General features: G+C 43.8%; 1 protein-coding gene across 2 annotated transcripts in view; it reads left to right on the top strand.

The window, feature by feature from the left end:
• Positions 1 to 24,848, top strand: part of tsnare1 (T-SNARE Domain Containing 1) — a 975,066-nt gene that overhangs the window by 298,775 nt on the left and 651,443 nt on the right. The gene's annotated exons all lie outside the window — the stretch shown is intronic.

Below are 24,848 nucleotides of genomic sequence, written 5' to 3'. Positions count from 1 at the left end.
TCACTGCGTTTGCAATATTCTGCACCGTAGGCTAGCCATCTAGCCAGGGGAGCTGGCTGGCTCCTTCATGTTTTGTGCTGTGGTAGCATTTCTTCAATATGATGCTTCAATATTGACCTTTGGAATAGATCCCAACATTTGATTTGACTGACTGCCAAGCAATATTATTTCCGCGACTTCAACTTCAGCATCCTCAGATTATCATTTTCCGTCCATGTTATTTTATTTCCATTGAAACAATAATGTCGTCTTGGTTTATTCATTTTGAAGCACTTCTCTGCATTGAATTTCATCTGCCACTTGTCAGACCAATTATCATTAAGCTAAAATATCCTCGAAGCCTGCTTTGCAATCTCTACCACCCTCGTTATTCTTGTACTGTCTGCAAATTTAGCTCCTGCGTTCGTGACTCCAACGTTCGGATATATTTGATATGAAACAAAACGGGTACCATAACAGCCCACCACAGAAATCAGCCCATACCATAGCAATTCCACTGGAACATGTAGTTCGCAGAATGCTGTAGAAATGTGTTTTGTGTAATTCCTCACTTCAATTTCCACTGTACAAAATCTGCAGTTTTGTTTCTGCTCTGTTATGCAGCATGCGTTGTCTTTTCTGGCTTGAAGATAACATTGCATTTGGCAATAAATAGAGCAAATGTATAGTAAAGTTCCCTTATGATTTTAAAGGATGTGTAGATTATAAGCTCTTGCTCAGCCAAACATTTGGACAAAAATGAATGGATTTATTTATGCCTGGATTTGAAAAATATCATTATAAAATTTGTCTTTCGCACATATTGTAAAATGTGATTTTGTTCTATGCGTGGTTTCTCATTATTATTGATTTGCAGCAGAAATAGCGAGAACGGGAATTTAAGCTTTGCAAAATATGTTTCTGAATTTTGTTCTGTGACTTTCTCCTCTTTCTTTCATTGTGGTATGAGCGTGATACAGAATGGCTATCTTTTAAGGTCCTTGAACAGTCTTAGATTGATTTGTATCTCAGCAGCAACCTGGGTTTATTGAGTTGCGCATGTACTACAGTTCTCTTTAAGCTAATGGTTGAGGTGAAGAGGATTCAAGCAGTATTGAGATCAGAGAAAGAAAGAAATGTATGCAACTTATGCACACGATGACGCCCCAGCATGATTATGTTTCCTCTATCATCCAGTTGTTTTATAAAGTGTCTTTAATAGGGCCTCCACCATCTTACTTAGAACAAATGTAAAACTCACTCATCTGTATTTTGAAGGATCAACTTTATGATCCTTTTTAAAGTATAGCCATTTTGCAATCACATATTACCTAACACTTCTCTAAAAGGTTCCAAATTTTAGTTATCTGATTATTTGTGTTGATGTAAGCACAGCTCCACTGTTGTTTGCCGTTTCCATTTAGAAACAGAGAAAATAGGAGCACGAGTAAGCCATTCGGCCCCCCGAGCCTGCTCCGCCATTCAGTATGATCTGATGGCTGATCCTCTCGCTCAACACCATACTCCTGTGCTCACCCTTTGGCATCTTTAGAGTCCAGAAATTTATCTATTTCCTTCTTAAATATATTCCGTGATTTGGTCTGCACAGCCTTTTGTGGTAAAAAAAATTCCACAGGTTCACCACCCACTGAGTGAAAATTATTATGCTCATCTCAGTCCAATGTGGCCTATCCCATATCCTGAGACTGTGACCCCCTTATTCTAGACCCAAAACCAGAGGAAATGACAATTTGTGCATCCAGTCTGCCCAGCTCTGGCAAAATTCAATTATTTGAATTAGATCCCATCTAATTCTTCCAAATTAAAGTGAGGAAACCCATGCAGAAATGGGGAGGATGTGCAAACTCCACACAGGCAGTCACCCCAAGGTCAGAGTTGAACCCGGGTCCCTGACGCTGTAAGGAAGTAATGCTAACCACTGTGCCGGCCACGACATTCCTTCTATCCCAGGAGGAGTCAATCTGCTAGTTAATGCATTTTGCGTATGAGCACCTTTTTGTTTCTTTTATGGCCACCATTGGAATTAGACGTATTTAGCTGCATCTTTAGTTGCTATGTTTAATACTCATCACAGACAGTTTCCAAGGGTCTAGTTTTCAGGTAAATCCAGAAAATTACTTAACCAAAGTATAAGTTTGAACAAGAGCACACTGATTCAAACTCAGTGGAGACAGCTTCAGGGTTGCCAGCAATAAATTTGTCAAACAGAGTACTTGCAAATTGACTTTCAGAAAGAATAGTGCAGGCAAGAAATCTGGAATTATTCAAGAAAAGAATGCTATAATTAGTGTTTTTCTTCGAAATGGATGAACGAAGATGAATCAAATGGCCTTCCTCGTCTGTAGTTACAAGACCATAATACGTAGGAGCAAAAGTAGGCCTTTCGGCCCATCCAGTCTGCACTGCCATTCAATTAATCATGGCTGACCTGATATGAAAATCCTCAACTCCACTTTCCTGCCTTATCCCCGTAACCCTTGATTCCATTACTGATTAAACATCTGTCTATCTTGAAATGATTGGTATTCGCCCTCTTTTTTTAATATATTTTTGACACATGAATCTGAGGCAGGTTAACTCTTCTTCAAGCTTCTCCACCGATAAATCTTTCAGTAATGCCACTCAAACTTCAGATGATATTGCCAAAGTGCTTAAATTTCATCTTGCAGTTGATGTTGTCCTTTATTCCCTGTCAGAGGAACAAGTGATGAGGACTGGAATGGGGGGCAACATGTGGCAATGATGGGGAATGCAATTGAAAGGGTTGAAGTACTCACACTTACAATCTATTAGGTGGGTTCTTGACCTTGGCTGTTGTCCTGCTTTGATAACATACACACATATTAACTGCTCTGCTGTATGGAAAGGAACTTACTGTCCGACATGCTTGCAGTTCCCAGATATCAAAATGAGATGGACAGTGGACATTTATAATGTTAATGAAAGCAGCATTCTAATATTCCATTTATATTGTGGCCTTAAGCAAAAGCAGTTCCTCAATATTATGCAGCTCACTATTTTGAATTTCCCCCATCCGTGCTGGAAAATGGAAGTCTGGTGGAGCAGTGGCTCCAGCTACAGGTGCCACCCGGTACTTGATGGCCAGATGGGTGGCAATGGGCTCGCAACTTGCTCCCGGATTTTCCAGCTGTGGGAACAGATGTGGGTATATGCTCTGTGTGGTGGTATGATTTGCATAGCTGTCTGCTATTGGTACAGAACACCGGCTTACCATTGGCCCTGGTCGGTCATGTGCCTCTCGACCGATTGGTTGAGACCAGTCATGTGACGGCTCTCCGATTGGTCGAGAGGCTGAGTTAACCACGCCTCCATACTGAGGTATAAATAGTCAGAACGCCCGGCAGTCGACCGCAGGGCTAAGTTCTAGCTTATTAAAGCCTAACTTTTGTACAGCAACTCGTCTCGCGTTCGATTGATGGCTCATCACTCTGTCTGCTTCCTGTGCCTAAAGGTCTAGAAGAGATGATGATGATGATGATACTGGAAATCGGATACAGAAATCCCCAGCGCCAGGAAAAAACTGCATGCATACACTTAAAATGTCTTGAATTCTGAGTTAGGGTTTCAAAGCTCACTCACAATATTGCATGCGGAGGCATGCAGGATCCAGGACTTGGAGAAAGATTCTGCCCTCCCCTGAGTCTCCTCACCCCACTGATACCTCGGTACAGTTTAGCAATGAAACACGGCTCTCTGGCCGGTTGCAAGGGGCTTTAATGAAAATGAAAATCGCTTATTGTCACGAGTAGGCTTCAAATGAAGTTACTGTGAAAAGCCCTTTACCACAGCAGTTTATTAACCCTGTAGAGATAACACACGCAATGCATTTGCAATTGCTCTCAGAACTGGGATAATGGGGTGAATTATCCATCGGTGGGATTTTCCCCTCCGCTGGCAGCGTACCCCCCACCGGCGGGCATCCCAGCAGCATGGGGTGGCCACAGTGGGAAATCCCATTGGCCGGGAAGGAAGAATGCCGCTGCTGGCAACGGCGCGCTACTGAGGAACACTTGTTTGAGGAGGCGGAGAATTCGCCGCAATAAGGACAGAACCTTAAATGGGTTAAAATTGAAGTATCAGTGAATAGGTTTATTTACATTCTGCTTGATAAACAATGCTGGCAGTTATTTTTAATTTTACTGATAAGGTATTGGATATCACTTAGTAACCCATGACATTCAATGATTCAACTGCATGCAAGCCTGGAAAAGCTAGTCTCTGGCTCCCGAGCCGTGTTCTCTTATAGAATGTGTCCCCAGCTACTTCACATTGATAGTTACAATATTGGCGAAGAAGGTATACACTGAGGCTCGAGTCTTCTCCTTGTAACACATTTTTTGAAATTGACATTAAAACGTCATTGATTCTGCCATTGATTCTTCCCACCAACATTCTATTTTTTGATCCTCCAGCTGCTAATGTCATGGAAGCTAGGCCCTCCATTGGCTTATTAAGGAGACCATACATTATGTGAACCTAAGTAGCAAATTCATTGTCTCGCAGTGATCACTGTATAGCCATCAGCGAAGGGAGCCAGGCAAGAGCAGAGCCTAGGGATACTAAGGCCAGTTGTAAAGCCCTGATTTGAGATTTTCTAGCTGGATGCAGACCAAGCCTTTGAGTCAGTTCCATACCTCCTTTACCAAGTTAGTCATGGGGGATCCATCAGTGAATTCTCATGATGTCTAATTCAAAATTTATAAAGAAAATTATGGCCATTTGGCCCACCTTAGTGCATCTATCCAAGATGGCCCTATAACCCCTCGTTTTTGCATCTAATTGTTTCTTAAGTTATATTTGTCTGCACCACTTTGCTGAAGTCCACTCCAAACGTGATGAAGAAGTTAAGAAAATTTGTTTGATGCCATTTGAAAATTAGCTTTAATCCCTTCGGGTAAATGAGCATTTCAGATTTGTTTTCTGCATACAATTTCCTGTTTTATGCGCCTCTGTAAAATTACATCCCAATCATCTCTATTTTAGACTGAATAACCCTTGGGAGAGAAATTGAGCGCTGCAGCATCCATTTTTGGCACAAATTGATCTCCTAATGTTCAAAAATGGCATCGGAGTTGTGCTGCACACTTATTGAGGATTATGCCGGATGCTATCTTGGTAAAAGGATTTGCACCTGGAGGCAGGAAGACTAGGCAGATTATATTACTTCATACGTAATGCTGATTTGATGCCAGGATTGCCAGTTTAGGACACCATTCTCCCGTCTATGGTCTGTCTTAACATTGCACAAGTGACATGAAAGACCCCACTCCAAGGTTATTTACAAGTAATCGTGAACTGCTCACAGGTTAGCTGCAAGATCATTCCTCCTAACTTCTGCAATTATGTGTGCTTTTGGAGATTTCCTCTACTTAATTGAAATTTCACTTATCTATGGGAAGTGGCCTAGCTGGTGCTGAAGTATTGTTTTGTTGATTTAAAAGCTGGTACTGACTCAAATTGTTTCCAGGCATTGGTGGCCTGCCGGGCTTTCCTCTTGAAAGTGAACATGACTGGGGAATAAAGAGAGAGCTAGAGATGAGGGCAAGCTGATGGAGGAGGAAGGAGGGGGATAACGGTCTTTGTAGGAGATCTTTTTCACCCAGGGAAAGATTATCTTGCCTCTGTGGTTTGCAATTCAGAGCCTTATGCAGCAGGGAGATCATTTAATCTTGTTCATTCTCACCAGAGACAAAGAGGTGGACTGAGCACAAAGGTATGTTTAGACTACAGGCTTTGCTTGGTGAATAGGGCTCTTGACAGCAAGCACAGTTCCTTGTGCACACCGCGTGGATTCTGAATTGAAAGGAATTCCAGTGTCTCGATGTGCATGTGACATGTGATCACAACATCATGCAGGTGAATGCCAGTTATCCCAAATTCTTCACTATGTGACAGTTCACCATGCCAGCTGCATTTAACCCATTCCACTAAGTTAAGAGGTTAACTATTGGAGGATGAGAGCCACCACCTCCCAACATGGTTCATGGCTCACAACTCTGGTCTGCAATCAATGCACATGTGTACACAGCAGGCCTGCAATGAGAGTGATGCTACCACAATGGCCAAATAAGTGCATATCATTAGCATCCTTAAACACTGTTCGTGCCTTCCTGGAGGTGACTGCTCTGAAGGTGGTCTGCATTACTTAGTTGACCGGGTATCAGAATCATAGTATGCAGTATGCTACGTAACCTTGCTCTTAAGAGGGAACAACCCTTGTTATTACTCATCATGTGAGATGCTAAGGAGCTAGAACAGAAGGGTGAAGGGCAACAGACAGTGGAAGAAGCAAACCTAGTGTAGATGGTCTATTTCTACCCAGACTCTCCCTCCTAATGCCTTCAAAAAAGTAAAAAAAAAGAGAGAGAATGCAAATTTCAATCGAAATTCATCAATTAAATCATGATCCATGCAAGCAAAAAAATGCTAATCACCCTTGTGTTTTTGTCATTTTTGTAGGAGTGTTTTCAAAGACTGAGTATTGAGCTGGCTTTTACATGGGGTTCCTGCCTCTTTGATACAGCTCAGCTGAGCACAAAGACCAGCAGACACACCAACTCTGGTTAAGACGGCTTTATTTTTCCAGACTTGGTCAATGTACGAGGGAGAGTACTTTGGTTGAATGCCAAAACCACTCTATTTTACACTGGTTCAGGTGCCACAATGATACAATTTTCCAAAAATCAATAACCCACCCCAGTTGGACTCGACCAATCCTTGGAGCTGTCAATTTTACCTTGGCCAATGAAGTTTACTTTCAGCAGCATGATGACTATGATCAGCTCATGATTTAACCCCATCCTGCAACCCTTTTTTTTACAGGACACTTTATCCGTTATGTCTCATTTTGCTCCCATTCCCATGTTGCCTATCTCTGCCAATTCCTGCCCACCTCATTATTCGTCTAGATGCAGGATGTTCAAGTAGGTTCCTCTTTGCACCATGGATTGTCTAAGACCGCCCGGGGCCGCCGGAAATCCCGCCCCTGCCGTGGCAGAAATTCTCCGCCACCCGGGAATTGGCGGGGGCGGGAAACACCACCCGGCGATCGGCGAGGCCCCTGCGGCGATTCTCCGGCCTGCGATGGTCCGAAGTCCCGCCACTGGGAGGCCTCTCCCTCCGCAGTAGTTTCAACCACCTTTGGTAGCGGTGGGATCGGCGGCGCGAGCGGGCCCCCGGGGTCCTGGGGGGGGCGCGGGGCGATCGGGCCCCGGGGGGGGTGCCCCATGGTGGCCAGGCCCGCGATCGGGGCCTACCGATTGGCGGGCCGGTGCTGTGGGGGCACTCTTTTTCTTCCACGGCCTCCACCATGGCAGAGGCGGAAGAAAATCCCCCAGCGCGCATGCGCCGGTGGTGACGTCAGCGGTAGCTGACGCACCGGCGCATTCGCGAACCGGCGAAGGCCTTTCGGTCAGCCCCGGCGGCGGGCGTCAAAGGCCGCTGGAGCCGGTTTGGGCGCCAGTCGGTGTGGTGCCAACCTCTCCGGCACGGGCCTAGCCCCTCAATGTGAGGGCTTGGCCCCAAAAGGTGCGGAAAATTCTGCACCTTTGGGGAGGCCCGACGCTGGAGTGGTTGGCACCACTCCGCCCTGTCGGGTAGCAGAGAATTCCGCCCCTCATGTGGGGGCCACTGATAAGAACTGCTTACTGAGCTGACTGTGTTATGGCTGCCCATACTATTTCTGTTTGATTCTGTTTGTCTTAAAAACATGGGCAAGTTAGCTAGCTTAAATCTCATCATGCATTGTGGCCACTGCTTTTAGCAAGAGTTTAAATGCTTGGTGCTGCTATGTTCTAAAAATATATGGTTAATAATGATGACTGGGTATACTCTCGATGGTTAGTCTCAATCCTCAATAAACTAACATATGTATAACTATTCCAGTGTGATCCTAGCTATCTGGTTTTAAGGGATCTCATCTCGGGACACCATCCTTCAATCATGTCTTCCTTTGTGCCTCTGCTGCCAAGTGGTCTTATGGGGAGGTTGCCCCAGTGACTATAGCGTTGGAAAGCTGCTGAGCTTCAGTTGAAGAGACCACACGGAAGGAACTGGCCTCTCGTGACACCGAGAGAAATGGGCAGTGAGCAGGAAAGTGGTGTTGATGTGGAAGATCTACCTGATCATATTGAATGGCAGATAAGTGCAATGAGCCAGAAGTACCCCTGTTCTTGCTTCCTGTGTTCTGAGGTTGCCCTGGAGATGAACTTGCGATCTTCAGACTGCACCAACTGGGCCTGGGTTGCAAAATCAGGGCTGCCTGGCGACAAAAAGGTAATGTAGGAATGCTGAGGCGGGCATCACATATTCTTCTATCTTGAGAGCGAACAACTGTTTTCTACTGCAAGGAACTAATGACACTGTCCCGGATGGTGATTCAGAAATCCTGGTAATCTGCTGGAGGACAGATTTACTGTGATATCCTCGAAGATCCTTTGTATGCTGGTATGCAGAGCATGCTGGTATGCAGAACATGATGGCAATCTGAGCTCTCACTGCAGCATTCGTAACTTTATTCAAAGCTGAGACATCATCGATCAGATGGTGCTTCATGCTGGGTTCCACAGTTGCACTGTCTCCACCATGTTGGATAGGATGGGCTCCAGGTTCTGCGCAAAGCCTGATGTGGGTCTCCACGTGCTCCTTGGCATTGAGCGCAGGTTTTATGCACGCTCTAGTGCAACCAATATTGGGTTGAGCCCACCCATCAGCCACCTTCCGGAACCTGACACATCGATGTCATCTACAGCAGAACAACCTCACTGTCTGTCTGGAGAGCTGGCACCTGCTCTGACCTTCTAACCCCCCCACCAGCACATCATGGCTCCTGCATATTTGTGTACAGTGTCTCACCTGTGAAGACCCCTCCTCTATCTTAGCTTTTAAACAATAGTGACTTTAATGCCTTTAATAAACCATCCCATGTGCTCCACAGGAGCACTATATTGCAAGTTTTCATACCGAGCTACACAAGGTGATTTTAGAGCAGGAGGATCATGAGCGTGGTCAGAGACAGGTTTTGAGTAGTGTTATAAAGGAGGAAAGAGAGGGAAGGAGAGATTTAGAGAGGGGGCTCCAGACCTCAGGGATTCAGTAACTGAAGGCATGGCTACCAATGGAGGCAAATTAAAATTGCGATGCAGAAGAAGCCAAAATCGGAAGAACACAGGTGTCTCTGAGGGTTAAAGAGCTGGAGGAGATCCCTGAAATAGCGAGGGATGAAACCGTTGGGGCTTTGAAAACAAGGTTGTGAATCGAGGCATTATTCCACTTCCCAGTGATGTGTGAACGGGACTTGGTGCAGGTTGGGATATGGGTGTCAGAGTTTTGAAGAGGCTGATCAAGTGTAGGATTTGCCAAGCCTGGAGCTAACAAAGGCATGGATGAATCTGCTGCAGGTGAGCTGAGGTTGGAGTTGGATGATACGGAAGTGGAATTCGACACTCATGGTGATTTGGACGTGTTATGTTTCTTAAAAGAATGCTAGAAATCGTTCAGAAGTTGAAGGATGGTTTATTGTGCTCCACAATAAATTACTTCGTTAGCTTTTACTTACAGAATGGCACTTGATAAGATACTGCTTTTCTATGCTCTGCAACTAGGCCTAATCACTTGCAGCCCTGAGCTCAACTTCCGACCTGTCCTGCTCCCTTGCTCCTCCGGCCAAAGTGAGTGAGGGCGGGCCTTCGGCGTCACTCTTGTATGTCCCTGCGCTGCCCCCTGGTGGTACTTCCATTTCCCATCAGCCCCTTCTGTACACACTCAGGCGAGGATCACTACAGGATGTATGATGGGTAGCTCAACTTTGGGTCAGACAGTGTGTGTAGTCTCAGACGGTTGCCAGGAACAGAGATGAAGTCAAAGGCATGGGAAAGGGGTTTGTGTCATGGGCCAAAAACAATGGCTTCAATCTTCTCAATATTTAGTTGAAAGAAATTTGTGACCACCCTGTGCTCGTTGTCAGATAGGCACTGAGGCAAATAGAGGTTGTGAGAGGTGGCAGCGGGATAGAGTTTCTTTCCAACAGTGAAAACAAGCAGCCTGACCTGTTTTTGGATAATGTTGCTGAGGAGCAGTGTGACAAATAGCAAGGGGTGTAGATCCTTGGGGGATTCCTGAGGTACTGGAACAGGAGCAATAACTGAAACCATTGCCGACGATTTTCTGACCAGGATGGGCTAAGAATGGCCATCAGCTCAATAGCAGAACAGGGATATTGGAGATGAATGGTGGGGCAAAAGAGTGCAGACAGGCCAAGGCAAAATAGTTCTGCACATCACAGTCTCAGAGGATTTGTGAATTTTAAAGGCAAGTTTGAAATTACTGAATCATTACTTTTTGATTTATCCCGACTTCTGCTCTTTTCAGCCTTTGCAATGTCTTCCATTGTGGATCTTGGCTCTTCACCTTACTTTCTGAGCAGGTCAAACCCACAGGTAATGCAGTGCTTCATTTATCTTGATTCATTCCCTTTCCTTGCACCATAATGAATGGAAAATTTATTTTACAAAAGTGTAGTTGCAGAATCGAACTAGCTGTCTCAAATCAATGCCAATGCTTACAGTTCCAAAGGATCAGTTTGCTTGCATATTCTGCCAAGGGCCATGAACAATCATATTTCTCAGGGATCTATACCGGCTTCCCTACGGTTTGCATTATGTGTAACTTATCCCAGATAACATCAGTCAGTGCCTTAAGAATTGGACTAGGAAAAAGATGCTTTGGTTTTTAAAAGCAAATTACACCAGAAATGTGATTTTCTTTTTCTAACCCAAGTTGCGTGAAGTCTCACAGAAATTTATCCACTAAAATCATAGATGTGGGCAGCTGATGATTAAAAGTGAGAAATTTGGAGGTGGTTTTGGCAGTGTCCATTATTTCAGGTACCGATGATGGAGGAGACGCAACTCTGAGCTAAAACTCTTCAGTGCCTTGATGATGCGAAGGGGTTAACATGAGAAATGTAGTTCGTAATGCAGGATGAAGTGGAAGTATTAAGAATAGTGATGATGACTGATTGGGGTGCTACAACTTATTCTCTCTTTTTCAAGCTGACTGTTAGTCATTATAAATCAAAATGCTATTGCTCTCCAATTGCGCTCTCATGTATCATTAGCAGGCACTGCATCGTGTCAGGCATTTAGACTTTCACAGCATCATTGCATTAACTAACAGGCAATACTGTACCTTTCACAACTAGCAATGGGTGGTTCTCTTCCCCCAAGTTAGAATCATGTTTCCGATATTCAGCATAGAATTTACAGCAAGCTGTGCAGGATAACCCAGCCAACTGACAGATAGTGAGCAGTTTATTGAACTAATTTTTTTATATTTTTAGCAAGTTCATACAACAAGAAAATCGTAACTGTAATATCTGAGGCAAATACATGTGAGATCATCTTTGGTCAACCGTATTGATTTAAAAAAAAAAATTCCAATTCAGGAGCAATTTAGTGTGGCCAATCCACATCTTTGGTTTGTGGGGGTGAGACCCACGCAGACACTGGGAGAATGTGCAAATTCCACACGGACAGTGACCCCGGACCGGGTTCTCGGTACGATGAGACAGCAGTGCTAACCTCTACGTCACTGTGCCACCCAGCTATATTGTTTTTGCAAAGGTACTTATTACTTATATTGCACACCTATAGAATGTTACTGTTAATGTCCCTCATGCGAGTCTTCCTTCCTGTATCCAGGCTGTTATAATTAAGACTCGGCGCAGTCCCTTACTATGCGACAGTCTTTCTGAGAACTGTGCCATCGTTTTCCTTGTTTTGTCTCCCCTTTTGTGTACTCTCTGAGCTTGTAAAATGGAACTTTCATATCACTTAGCCCTGACCAAAGAGTACATTTTGGGCTTTGCTACATCTTCAAGGGTCTTGCTATAGTTATACGTCTCAGCCTGGTTTTTAATGGATATGATTTTCAAAAATTATTCATTCATGGGATCTGAGTCTTTGGCAAGGCCAGCATTTGTTGCCCATCCCGAATTGTCCTCGAGTCTTGTTGACAAGTGAACATTCATTCTGGAGGGAGATGCCCAGAGGGGACATGATAGCTTGTCCACTGGTAGAGTCTACAGTGCCAGAACATGTATAATGAATGTAAAAATGCACCATGTATACAGCAGAAGCCAAGATGTGTCATGTTGTGAAGGATTACTTGTTTATTATGGATTTATCTGGCCCGGGAGATAATAGTGCAGAGTTGGGAAGAGAAAGCAGTGCTGAAGATGCTCTGGCCACAATTGAATGGGTCAGAGTGGAACAAAAAGCAAAGTCTCATTGTGCCAGACAACAGATGAAAGAACTTGGATCCGGAGGAGAATGGTGCGGTCAAAGCTGCCAACAATTAGTGGCCCAGAGTAACCATGTTCATCGAGAATATCATTTGTGACTTTTATTGGACTTGCTTCAATGTTGTGGCGGATGTAGAAACCTGGCCTTTGACAAATGTCAGATTGGTAATACAAATGTGAACTAGGCTGAATATATTAAGATCAAAGGGGAAGTGAGAAGGAAATATTAGAGGCAAAGAGAGAGTATGGGAAGACATCAGCAGCTGAAGGCAATCCAAAGTCTTCCATAGGCAGACAAACAGTATAAGGAAAGTGAGAGGTGGAGTGGACTGGTCAATCAAAAATAGTATCTGGGCATGAAGATGGAGTACAGCAGTGGTATTAAATGATTTATTTTTATCTGTCCTTACTAAAATCATGGTTTAAGAGGAGGGAGTTGGGACACTGGATGCACCAATGTTAATAAAGGGGAGGAATTAGAATGACTGGCTGTACTTAAGATGCATAATTTACCAAGACCCGGTGGGATGCATCCAAGGATGTTGAGTGAACTTAGTATGGAATTAAAAAAAAAACACTTGCCATAATCTTTCAGTCCTCCTTAGACACAGGGACAGTGCCAGAGGACAATAGGAAATTGCAAATATCACATCTTTGTTCAAAAAATGCTGCAAGGATAAATCCAGCAGGCTTGCTATTTTAACCTCGGTGGTGGGAAAGATTTCAGAAGTAATAATTTGGGACAAGCCGAGCTGTTCTTGAAGCGAGCGGCCATGGTTTCACACGTTGTTCTGTCCTGTAACCATTCTATGATTGAGGCAATTCAAACATAAAGTTATGGGAAAGCTGGACACATATTTGAGTGCATCATGAAAGGTGGTTTGAAAAATGTGTGGTCGCTTGAAAGCACATAAAATATCTCTAATTGTAGAGATATTGGTGCAAGTTGTCTTCTGGAGTCCTGTTATGTGAATGATCAGGACACACTGGAACCAATTTATTTGCTCTGACGTAGAAACTCTTTGTTCTTCATATTGTTTTATTTTATTGAGAGGTGCTGCATTCCTGGTCACAGCAGTGTTTATTGCCTTTCATAGTTGCCATATAGTGGGATGCTGTGACCTTCAGTGTTGTTGGATTTCATTCATCCAGGCAAGTGGAAAGAATTCCATCACACTCCTGTCTTGTGCATTGTAGATGGTGGGAGATAGGAGGTGAGTTGTTTGCCACAGAATTCCCAACCTCTGACACACTCTTGTATCCAAGTATTTATATGGCTGGTTCAGTTCAGTTTCTTGTAAATGGCAGTCCCCGGGATATTGACTGGGGTAATTCAGTGATGGCAATGAGTGTCAAGTGGAGATGCTTTTATTGGAGATGGTCATTGTCTGCCACTTGTGGGGTGTAAACGTTAGTCACCTGATGTCAGCCGAAGCCTGAATGTTATACAGGTCATGTTGCATGTGCCATAGATAATTTTCCTTATCTGCCGAATTGCAAACGGAACTGAGCACTGCAATGGTCAGTGACAATCCCCACTTCTGACCTCGCATTGGAAGGGCCGTCATTGATAAAACAGCTGAACGTGGTTTCAGGTAGGATACTGTCCAGAAGAATGGTGGTACAATGGTTAGCACTGCTGCCCAACAGCTCCAGGGACCTGGATTCAATTCCGGCCTCGGGGCTTGTCGGTGTGGAGTTTGCACATTCTCCCCGTGTCTGCACGGGTTTCCTCCGGGTGCTTCGGTTTCCTCCCACAGTCCAAAAATGTGCAGGTTAGGTGGATTGACCACGCTAAATTGCGCTATAGTGTCCAAAAGGTTGGATGGTGTTCCTGGTGACGGGGGTAGGGTGGAGCTGTGGGCTTAAGGAAAGTGCGCTATCTAAGGGTCAGTGCAGACTCGTTGGGCTGAATAACTTCCTTCTGCGCTGTAAATTCTAAGATTCTAACTCTTGAAGCGATATCTTGGGGCTGGTAGAGACAAAAAGCACAAAGTAAGATGGTTGTGGTTGTTGGAAGTCAATCATCTCAATCCTGAATCTTGCTGCAGGAGTTGGTCAGAGTAATATCATAGGATGGTCCAAGCATCCTGACTGTGTCTGTATGCAACAAGACCTGAATAATATTCGGACTTGGCCTGATAAGCAAGTAACATTTGTGTAAAGCAGTGATCATCACCAGCAAGAGAGAATCTAAATATCTTCCCCTAACATTCAATGGCATTCCCAATATTGAATTCCACACTATAAATGTTCAGGGGCATCATATGCAGAAACTGAACTGGACCAGTCATTTAAGTATTATGGCTCCAAGAGCATTCTGTGGTCAGGAACCTACCTCCTGACTTTGCAAAGCCTGTTCACCATCTACAAGTCAGGAGTGTGATGGAATACTCTCCAATTGCCTGGATGAGCGTTGCTCCAACAATACTCGAGCTTTACACCATCCAGGACAATGCCTTATGCTTGATTGATCCAGCACCTTATACATTCACTTATTTCCTGCATCACCAGTATAGAGTGGCAGTGGTGTGTGCCAACTAAACGGTGCACTGCAGGTGATCAGCAAGGATGTGTTCTGAGCACCATACAAATCCATGACCTCTACCACTTAGAAGTTCTGCAAGTTCTCCTCCAAGCCACACATCTTCCTGATTAGGAATTATGTCGCTGTTGCTTCACTGTTGCAGGTTCTGCCAGCGAGGGAGACGATGGTGGACGATAATGTCCAGAGGCCCAGAATAATGCTCTGTGGAGAGTTCAAATGCCATGATGGCAGCTGGTGGAATTTAAATGAAATTAATAAAATCTGAAATATAAAGCTAGTTTCAGTGTTGGTGACCATGACAACTATCATAGAACATAGAACATAGAACAATACAGCACAGAACAGGCCCTTCGGCCCTCGATGTTGTGCCGAGCAATGATCACCCTACTCAAACCCACGTATCCACCCTATACCCGTAACCCAACAACCCCCCCTTAACCTTACTTTTTAGGAAACTACGGGCAATTTAGCATGGCCAATCCACCTAACCCGCACATCTTTGGACTGTGGGAGGAAACCGGAGCACCCGGAGGAAACCCACGCACACACGGGGAGGACGTGCAGACTCCGCACAGACAGGGACCCAGCCGGGAATCGAACCTGGGACCCTGGAGCTGTGAAGCATTTATGCTAACCACCATGCTACCGTGCTGCCAATTGTTTAAAAACCCCATCTGGTTCACCAATGCCGTTTAGGGAAGGATATTTGCCATCGTTCCCTGGTCTGGCTTACATGTGACTCCAAATCAGCAGTACTGTGGGTAACTCTTATCTGCCCTTTGAAAAGGGCTTACTAGCCATTCTCTTATGGGGAAATAAGGAAAGGGTGACAACTGGTGGCCTTGCCCATATTCCCTGAAACGAATAATTAAAACAACCCCTGGAACTATCTACCGAACAGCCAAGTGGGTACACCTATATCATGTGGACTGCAGCGGTTCAAGAACCATCTTCGTACAATCCCTACAGTGCAGAAAGAGATCATTCGGCCCATCGAGTCTGCAGTGACCCTCTGAAAGTGCAATCTACCAAGGCCCACTCCCCCACCATATTCCCGTAACCACACCTAGCCTACACATTTTTGGACACTTGAGGCCACTTGGACACTTTGGACATCTTTAGAAACCAGAGCACCCAGTGGAAACCCACGCAGACATGGGGAGAAAGTGCAAACTCCCTACAGACAGTCACCCAAGGCTGGAATGGAGCACGGGTCCCTGGAGCTGTGAGGCCGCAGTGCTAGTTACTGTGCCACCATTCGCGAGGATATTTTATGGATGGGCAACAAATGTTGGGCCAACCAGCGATGTCAACATCCTGTGAAAGATTAAATAAACAGAGGCCATACAGTCCATCGTGTCTGCACTGGCTATTTCAATGTTAATCAGTTAGTCCCAATTGCCCATTCTTTCCCCATATCCCAACGATGTATGCAATTTTGTTTTGAATATTTCCATAAACTGTCTACCATACCTCTAGTTAATGCTCTTACTGTAATCAATTATCCCTGCACTTATTCTTGCAAGCCTCTTCTCTACCCCATCCAAAACCTTGAAATCTTTCCTACAGTGTGGAGCCCAAAATTGGGCATAAAACTTCTCCTGTGGCTGAACTAATGTTATATAAGTTTATCATGACTTTCCAGCTGTTATGCTGTGTATGCCTGTACTTATAAAGTCCAGGACCCTAGATACTTAATTAGCTTAACCTGACCTGTCACTTTCAAAGTTTGGTGCATAAACAGCAAGGATCTTTCACTGTTAGTGTGGTATTATCAGAGGCCTGAGAGCCATTCACCAGAGAACAATCACATATAATATGCCTCCGCAAATGAATAGGCTGTTAGATCCAATAAACTTGTCATTATGATCCCAGTTGGTGTTACTGCTGGACAGGAACGTTCCAAACTTGGAACACTGGCTCAGAAGACCTTTAACGTTACTTTTCTTTGATAACATGGGGCTGGATTCTCCACTCCCTGACGGCTAAATTGCGTTCGGCGATGGGGCGGAGAATCCGTTTTAGCACCAAAATCTGGAGTGTCGCCGGTTTTTGAATTCTCCACCCCCTGAAAGGCGGCGTAATCGCAGTGATTATCCACCACCTCAGGCCATTGCCTGAGGCCTGCCCCGCGATGCACTGTCCCCGACCGGCCGAATTCCCAATGGCGTGGGACTCTTCGTGTGGCAGCTGCAGACCGCCACAATCGGGGGAGGGCCGATTGTTGGACGGGGCGGGGGGGGAGGGGGGTTGCTTTATTTGGGGCTGGAGGCACTGCGGGAAGGTGGTCCGGGGTGCACAAGTGGCCAATGGGGTGGGGGAACTATTTTGACGGTCCAGATCTGGTCTGAGTCCGCCATGGAGCACCGCGGCCCTGCCGTGCACATGAGCGGCCTCTGAATTGGAAGTGCTGGGGGCTGTATCGGCTGCCAGAGCTGTGAGCTCTGTGCTGCCTCCTTGCTAGTCCCCAGCAAAATTTTTCTGGCAAAGTTTTCCTGGCATAAAAGGCCATTGTTTTCACACCGGTGTGGGGAATTACTTTCCAAAATGGAGAATCCAGCCCATGGAGTAACAGTCGCAGGGTTGCCAATGAGCTTTTAACAACAAAAAAAATTATTAACGAGAAAACTGCATATAAATAGTATAATCCTTCACTCCCACTTAATCGCCACAAAGGTATGCAGATTTTAAGGATAATACTGGTGACAGAATAATCTTATGCCCCCAGGTTTTCAGTAAATAAACCCACAGTTCTCCTTTCAGGATTCCTTTGTCTTGAATTGCCACAGCATCCAAGCCCCTACATAACATTCAGGTACTCAGCCTCCATCAGAATGCTATTACTTAAAAAACTGGAAATACAGACACTAAACCTTACCATTGCTTCAGATATGTGGCTTTTCGATCGCCAACCTAAACAGCTCCTCTCCTCTTAGACCTGACTTTAAATTTCACGAGTAGTACCCTGTTCCAATGGCAGTTCCTCTTTGTTCCTTTTTACTTCAATATTCCTGGAGCTTCTTTTCCATTCCCTGGTTTCTAGAACAAACTGTCCTTTAGTTCCTCTGGAGTTTGCATTCCCAGTGCACATTGCTCCATTGTATGGTTTTCCTGTGTCCAGCAGAGCTAAGAGCTGTGTCACCAACTGCTATCAATTCAGCTAAAAGTAAACTCAAAAAGCCTTCCTATCCTAAAAGTGTCCCTGGTTGCTAAACAACCACTCATTCCATCCCCAAATTTTTATTTACTTTTCATGCTGTGAACCCGCGCAGCACAATGGAAACACAATGTTAACCAAATCCAAAATCCCAGATGTAAACACCTTTTTCCAACTAGAGTTTCACTTCTCTTACACAGAAGCACTAAATTAAAGCCGCTTGCATCTATACCTTATTTCTAATATTTAACAATACAACGATAGATCACTTAAAAGTACCTCTGTTTTCCTGACACTATTCACCTTTGATAGATTAATTCCATCTGCCACTTTCCGTCTATACTCTTCAACCCCTTTAGAAACATATCAAATTGTCCCAAACCATTTCTAATGAAAACATAAGGGATGGTACTAAATAGATCAGGAAATTAGAATAAAATACATACTTCGTTCCTCACTTTTGGAAAAAAATGTAAACGTTCCTGCTGATTAGAGGTTGCCTCTTCAATAAGGTTCAGCTTCTGCTGAGCAGGGAACATGCATCATGTTAATTTACAGACACATAACTCTTCAAAGAGGACCTGCATATGCTTCTTGGCAGGATGCTATAATAATCCTAGCATGGACTCCACAGCAGAAGCGCTAATTTGCAATTAATTATAATGAGGTGGTGATGAAGCATCTTGCTCTAGTTCTTGGACAGTCTTTAAAAAATGACGAGGATTGGCGGTAACACTCCAGGAAATAGAGAACTGAAAACATGGCCTCCTCCCCCATACCCACTCCACCCATCACCATTACTCTGAGTTTTTACATCGAATAGATCAACAAACTGCGTTGAGAGTGACTTGACCTTGGTGATGCATCTTCATTAATTCTCACTGCAGGAGGTTAACGGCTGATTTTAAGAAAATCAGAGCAGAACGTAATCTTAATAATTTAATCATGGAGGCACATGACTTGTTTAATGTAGAATAAGATTAAAGATTAATGAAATGCTCGGAAATTATTTTAAATGCAGGCTTGTGCACCAATTTGTCTGTTGCAAAATAAGCTATGTTTATTGCTATATTTCCCCTTCATCTTGCCCTCCACTCCACTGTCTCCAGCTTGTGTACATGTCTACCAGTGCTGTCCAGCCAATTCTAATCCACTCTAGTCACTCTCAATGTATAAACAGACCAATGGATTGAAGTAGTGCCAACTGCATCTGTCTGTGCTGCCATCACAGTCGACCTCAATCCTGTCCTCATATGACAGCAATAGATACCATTTTCAGAAATGGAAAAGCTGGTTGATTTTTCCATTGCCCCAGCTCTCTCATTTATTGTTTAGTAAGCACACCATCGCCACTGCTACCCTGGCTTCTCTCAGTGACTGCAGCATAACTTGGAGACCAAACATGGTGCAATTGCTCTTGAAGCCATGTCACGTACCATTTATTAATGCATCCTTATTGAAGCCATGACTTTGATCTTCAATAACTTGTCAGGGCAGTTTGCATAGAGTGAAAGAAGGAGAGCATTGGTTAATGCAAATTGATTAGATTATTCGTAAAATAAAAAGACATCTTTAACTAATAAATGAAAATCGCTTATTGTCACAAGTAGGCTTCGAATGAAGTTGCTGTGAAAAGCCCCTCGTCGCCATTTTCCGGCGCCTGTTCGGGAAGGCTGGTACGGGAATTGAACCCGCGCTGCTGGCCTTGTTCTGCTTTACAAGCCAGCTGCTTAGCCCACAGTGCAAAACCAGTCCCTTCACTACAAGAAAGAAAGAATAATGGAGACCCAGAGGTGAGCACAGTCAATAAATGCAGTGAGTGATTTAGGAAATGCAAATAGCCGAGTGTTTTGTGACAGTTGTCTGACTCCTGGAAGTGGATTTTCCAGCCTGTCGAGAACACTACCTGGCCTGGGGTTGGGGGTAGGGCTGATGTCCATGAGGGAAAGCGGGCCCAGTGGTAGTGGCCCATCCTGTTTTCTGGAAAGCAGGGGGCACAATCCTCCCCTTCACCCCACAACAATAAGAAAGAACCAGTGAATTGCCAGGCTGTGAGCTAATACTCGTTAGAGTGTGCAGTTAATTACATTTGTACCATTTTTCCATTGTCATCTGCTCTGTGGCTAGAGATTGAGAGAACCCCAAAGAGATTTTACCCCACAATGTATTTTAAAGTCTGAATGATGGTCGTGTCTGTGCCACCTACAATTTTCCATGTTACGTTAATATCTATCACATTAAATCTAAAGAAAGAAAGCCAATTATTTGGAATGTAGAGAGGAACACCTCCCGCAGTCATTCATACTTCATTAGTGTATTCAAGGTTTCCATTTTTAACAGTTCTTTTCTTGGGTCCGTGATCACAGAAGCTCGTTATAAGGAAATAACAAAGCTGCATGCAATCTGGAGATTTGACAGCTTTCTAGTCATCTATGGTAAGATTCAGATAACCATGGACTGTGTTAATGATTTTCACAGGAAAATGTAGATCATAGAGGTGTAACTTTGCAGTTAGTGTCTATTGTCTCATTATGGGCCAAGAAGTTTACCCCTGCTCTCAATTTGTATGTTCATGAAACGAGTATGTATTGACGGAAGCAGGATTAATAGGATATATGGAGAATTAAAGATATAGTTAGTCCACAATAATAATGATGTGGAGATGCCGACGTTGGACTGGGGTGAGCACAGTAAGAAGTCTTACAACACCAGGTTAAAGTCCAACAGGTTTGATTCAAACACGAGCTTTTAGACCTGAGGAAGGAGCTGCGCTCCGAAAGCTCGTGTTTGAATCAAACCTGTTGGACTTTAACCTGGTGTTGTAAGACTTCTTACTGTGCACAATAATAATGCTCAGTTTTTTTTCTGGGCTGTTTTGATCAATCAGCATAAGGGGTGCGTCTGTTAAATTTGGTGGACAGTGCCTGGCGCACATGGGCACACGTGACTGCCAATGGTTGGTTGCAGTGACAGCAGCGAGCTGGCGGGTTTTGGTGAAGAAAAGAAGCGGAAGGGCGAGGAGTCAAAGACAAAATATTACCCAAGCTGGAGAGATTGTTTCCATGAGGAATTGGATGGGATTAATAGGAGGTGTTAATGGATTAGGGCTGAAATGGCACGGGATAGGGACAGAAGTTGGAATGTTATTCTGAAAGTTGAATCCTAATGTCCAGTTTTTTGCAAGATAAGGATGTTTTGCAGAGTAAGGGGTAATGTGGGTGTGCAGAACAGTATCACCCCGCAGTTTGATGTAAAGAGAGTCACATGATAGATTGTCTGTGGAGCAGAGTCTGGAGGGGGACAGTACAGGAAATATAGTACCTTGTTTATATGCTACTAGTTATGGGTTAATAATAAATGGTTTATGTCAAAACATACAAACCTCCAGACAGGGCGGCATGGTAGCACAGTGGTTAGCACTGTTGTTTCACAGCACCAGGGTCCCAGGTTCGATTCCCAGCTTGGGTCACTGTCTGTGCAATTTCTCCCTGTGTCTGCGTGGGTTTCCTCCCACAGTCCAAATATGTGCAGGTTAGTTGGATTGACCGTGCTAAATTGCCCTTCGTGTTGGTTGGGTCGGGTTACGGGGAGAGGGTGAAGGTGTGGGCCTAAGTTGGTGCTCTTTCCAAGGGCCAGTGTAGACCCGATAGGCCGAATAGCTTCTGCCCTGTAAAGTCTATGATTCTCTCCATGAAACACCAAGCAATCTTTTCAACCTGGTGACAGTTAAATGAACCCGGGATATGAAAGACTAGAAAGAAAAAAATGAAGACACAGTTGGAGATTGCTTGAACAGAAAATGTGGAGGTCCATTGATCAAAAAAGGCATCGTGAAGGAACCTGCCCTGACAGTAAAAAGGCTGATCAAATTTTCAAAAAATGTTAGAAAGGCAAATCAAAAAAACATCTGTGTGGATGAAAGGCAGACTGAAGTGAAGGCAGAATCCAAGACACACAACCAAATTGCAAGGGTGAGCCAAATGCAAAACAAGAAGTTGCACATAACTTCTAAAATGGGCAGCAGTCTGAGGATCAGCACAGCTGAGGGAACGCTGTAACAAAGGGGTCTATAGCCGTCACCATAACGCGAGATGGTCGATCTGGATTAAAGTTGAAAAAGGGAAGTTTAAAATAAAGCGACAGGTGGAAATGAAAGAGAGAATCCCCATGAAATAAATTTTCACTGCTCACAGGAGTCCATGATAAAAGTGGAAGCCTGTCAAAGCTGACAAAACATGGGAAAATCAAGAAATATTTTTTTTAAAAACCTGATGGCCATGGATCCGTATTGAACAGAGAAATACACGATTCCTGTACAGACATTTAAAGGAGCAACTGGAAAATTTATTGAATGACCAGGAATAGAAAATTAAAACCACCAAATTAATTTTGGCTAAGGGTAGGGTTAAACCAGACCCAACACTGGGAGTCCGACAGAAGAACATTTCTACATTACATGACTACTTCAGGATTAAGTAAGCAATCAGAAGTGAAGGTAAATACTGTTACGGGCCAGGGTTTAGAGAAACCCAAAGTGTATCATGGAGCTCACCTGACCCGTAACTTTTAATAGATGTTGGTTATGGGGAGCACAAGGGCCCACTCTACAGGTGTGATGCAACAAAGATCTGAAGTACTTTTAAAACAAAATAATGTTTATTCTATGAATCCAATTAACATTTTATAAACACACAGTAAAGAACTTGGTAACTATCAACTCAAATACTCTTCCCCCAAAAATACAGTACGCTATAAGTAACCCTTCATCTTTCCTAGCAACAGCCATATGTTAAATATTTTTTAAAGAAAGACAGCAGGTTTAAATTCTCTACAGAAACAGGTATTACTTTGAAATCCTCAAATGAGCTGAAGATAGTCTGTAGCTTGTAGAGAGAGAGATAATTATACAGCTGCTTGCTTTGCCTGCAGCTATCCAACTCTGAAAATGAAACTAAACATACACTCTAGCTGCCAGGTCAAAAACGAAAGTAAACGCTGACAGACAGCCCAGCTCCACCCACACTCTGACATCACTGCAGCTATTTGATAAACACCCATTTCTTAAAGGTACTCTCACATGACAATGTATTATTATAAAAGCACAATACTGTAGATGCTGGAAATCTGAAATGAAAACTGAAAATGCTGGATAAACTAAAATCTGGCAGTATCTGTGGAGAGGGAATGAGAGTTAATATGTTGAGTCTTTCTGACTAATATTTTTTAATACTTAGTGCATTTGCAAATGATGTAATCCTAACACAAGATATAAATGAATCCTCAACCACATTTAGTGAGATGCTCAAAGCCTTTGACAAGTGTCTTAGTCTCCTAGTAGAGGAGAGGGCAAACCTTGAAAAGAAGGCCTGAAACATGTCCAATAAAGTGTCTCAGGAGATGGGACTTTCCAGACCAGGGGAGGCAATGTTCAAACAGGTCACAAGATGTTTGAAGACCATGTCAGTGCAATGAATTGCACGAGTCACAGGGTTTAGTGCAGAAGAAAGAAAAGTCTGAAGAAAACCTGATGAAGGACATTCATACACTAAGGATGCCTCAGGCTAAAAGTTGTTGCTTTGGAAAATTTTGAAGATAAACAAAATTAATTTAGTGTTAGGCTGAGCAAACTGAATAATCAGTTGGCAGAGAAGACGCAACAATATTTTATATTCCAGGAGGGAGCCAAAGGGTTTGCGAAAGGCACTGAACATCTGAAGAACCAGCTGAATGAAAACAAGGTGGCATTGAAAGGAAAAGCTGTAAAATATTCCATGCTGCGAGAGGATAATGGAGCCATGAGAGACTCAATTGTGGAACTGAAACAAGTTGAGACTTGTCAGTAACAGGCCTGGGCAAGTGAAACCAAATAAATACAATGCAAAGCTCTGCTGCAGACCGAGAAAGAAAAGACAGAAATAAGATTGGAAAAAAGTGCAAATCCACTGAAGCTCAAGTTACCGAATGCCTTGAATGTACTGAGAACTGTTGAGTTGTTATAAAATGAAATGGCCAAAAAGTGTGAAGAAATTAAGGTTCAGTTTTTGAAATGTCAACATGACGGACCCTAAAAAAAGAAAATTTGAGTCCATGCTAGGAATGAGCAGAGTGCACATTTCCGATAGAACGAAGGGTACCAACCCACAATATCCAAACAGAGCAGATGGGTTATTAATGAAGAGAAACGCATCTCAAAGGAGAACAAGAAGTAAATGAAATGGAGGTAACCAAGTACCAGAAAGAGTACTACAATTTCAATGTGAAACTGACAAAGTCAACCCAAAGTAACTGAGATCACCATCCCTCCAAAAGTGACAGCACAAGATCTGGAAGAGCTGGGATAAAGTCTCGGGCTCGGACAGAGTTGGAGAGGGGGATGGGAGAAGTGAGAAAGGGTAAAAAATAAAGTAAGGATTGTATTGAAATGCATTTGGGTAAAGACTTGGGGAGGCAGATGTATGATCAGGGTGTTCGGCAGAGTAAGGGTTAATGTGGGTCTGGAGGACAGTGCTGCCCAAGGTATGATGTAGAGAATCACATGACAGTAGACTGTCTGTGGAGTAGAGTCTAAATCAGTGTTTTTCAAACTTTTTGTCTCAATTTTTGTCAACCAACAGACCATCACGACACATGCCAAGTTCGCTTACACTTTAATGCTTGGTCCTCATGATCTCACTTGAATCCGGTTCAAAGGAGGAGAGGGCAATGTTCATTTCAGGTGCAGACTTCATCCAGTCCCTCTGTGCTGTCTTCACCTTTGTGCAAATGGAAAATCCAACCTGGCACATGTACGTCGTCGTGAAGGGCAATAGTAAAAAAATGAT

Source organism: Scyliorhinus canicula, chromosome 10, assembly GCF_902713615.1.
Source record: "Scyliorhinus canicula chromosome 10, sScyCan1.1, whole genome shotgun sequence".
NCBI classification, from domain to species: Eukaryota; Metazoa; Chordata; class Chondrichthyes; order Carcharhiniformes; family Scyliorhinidae; genus Scyliorhinus; species Scyliorhinus canicula.
This window is presented reverse-complemented; position numbering and strand designations above follow the sequence as displayed.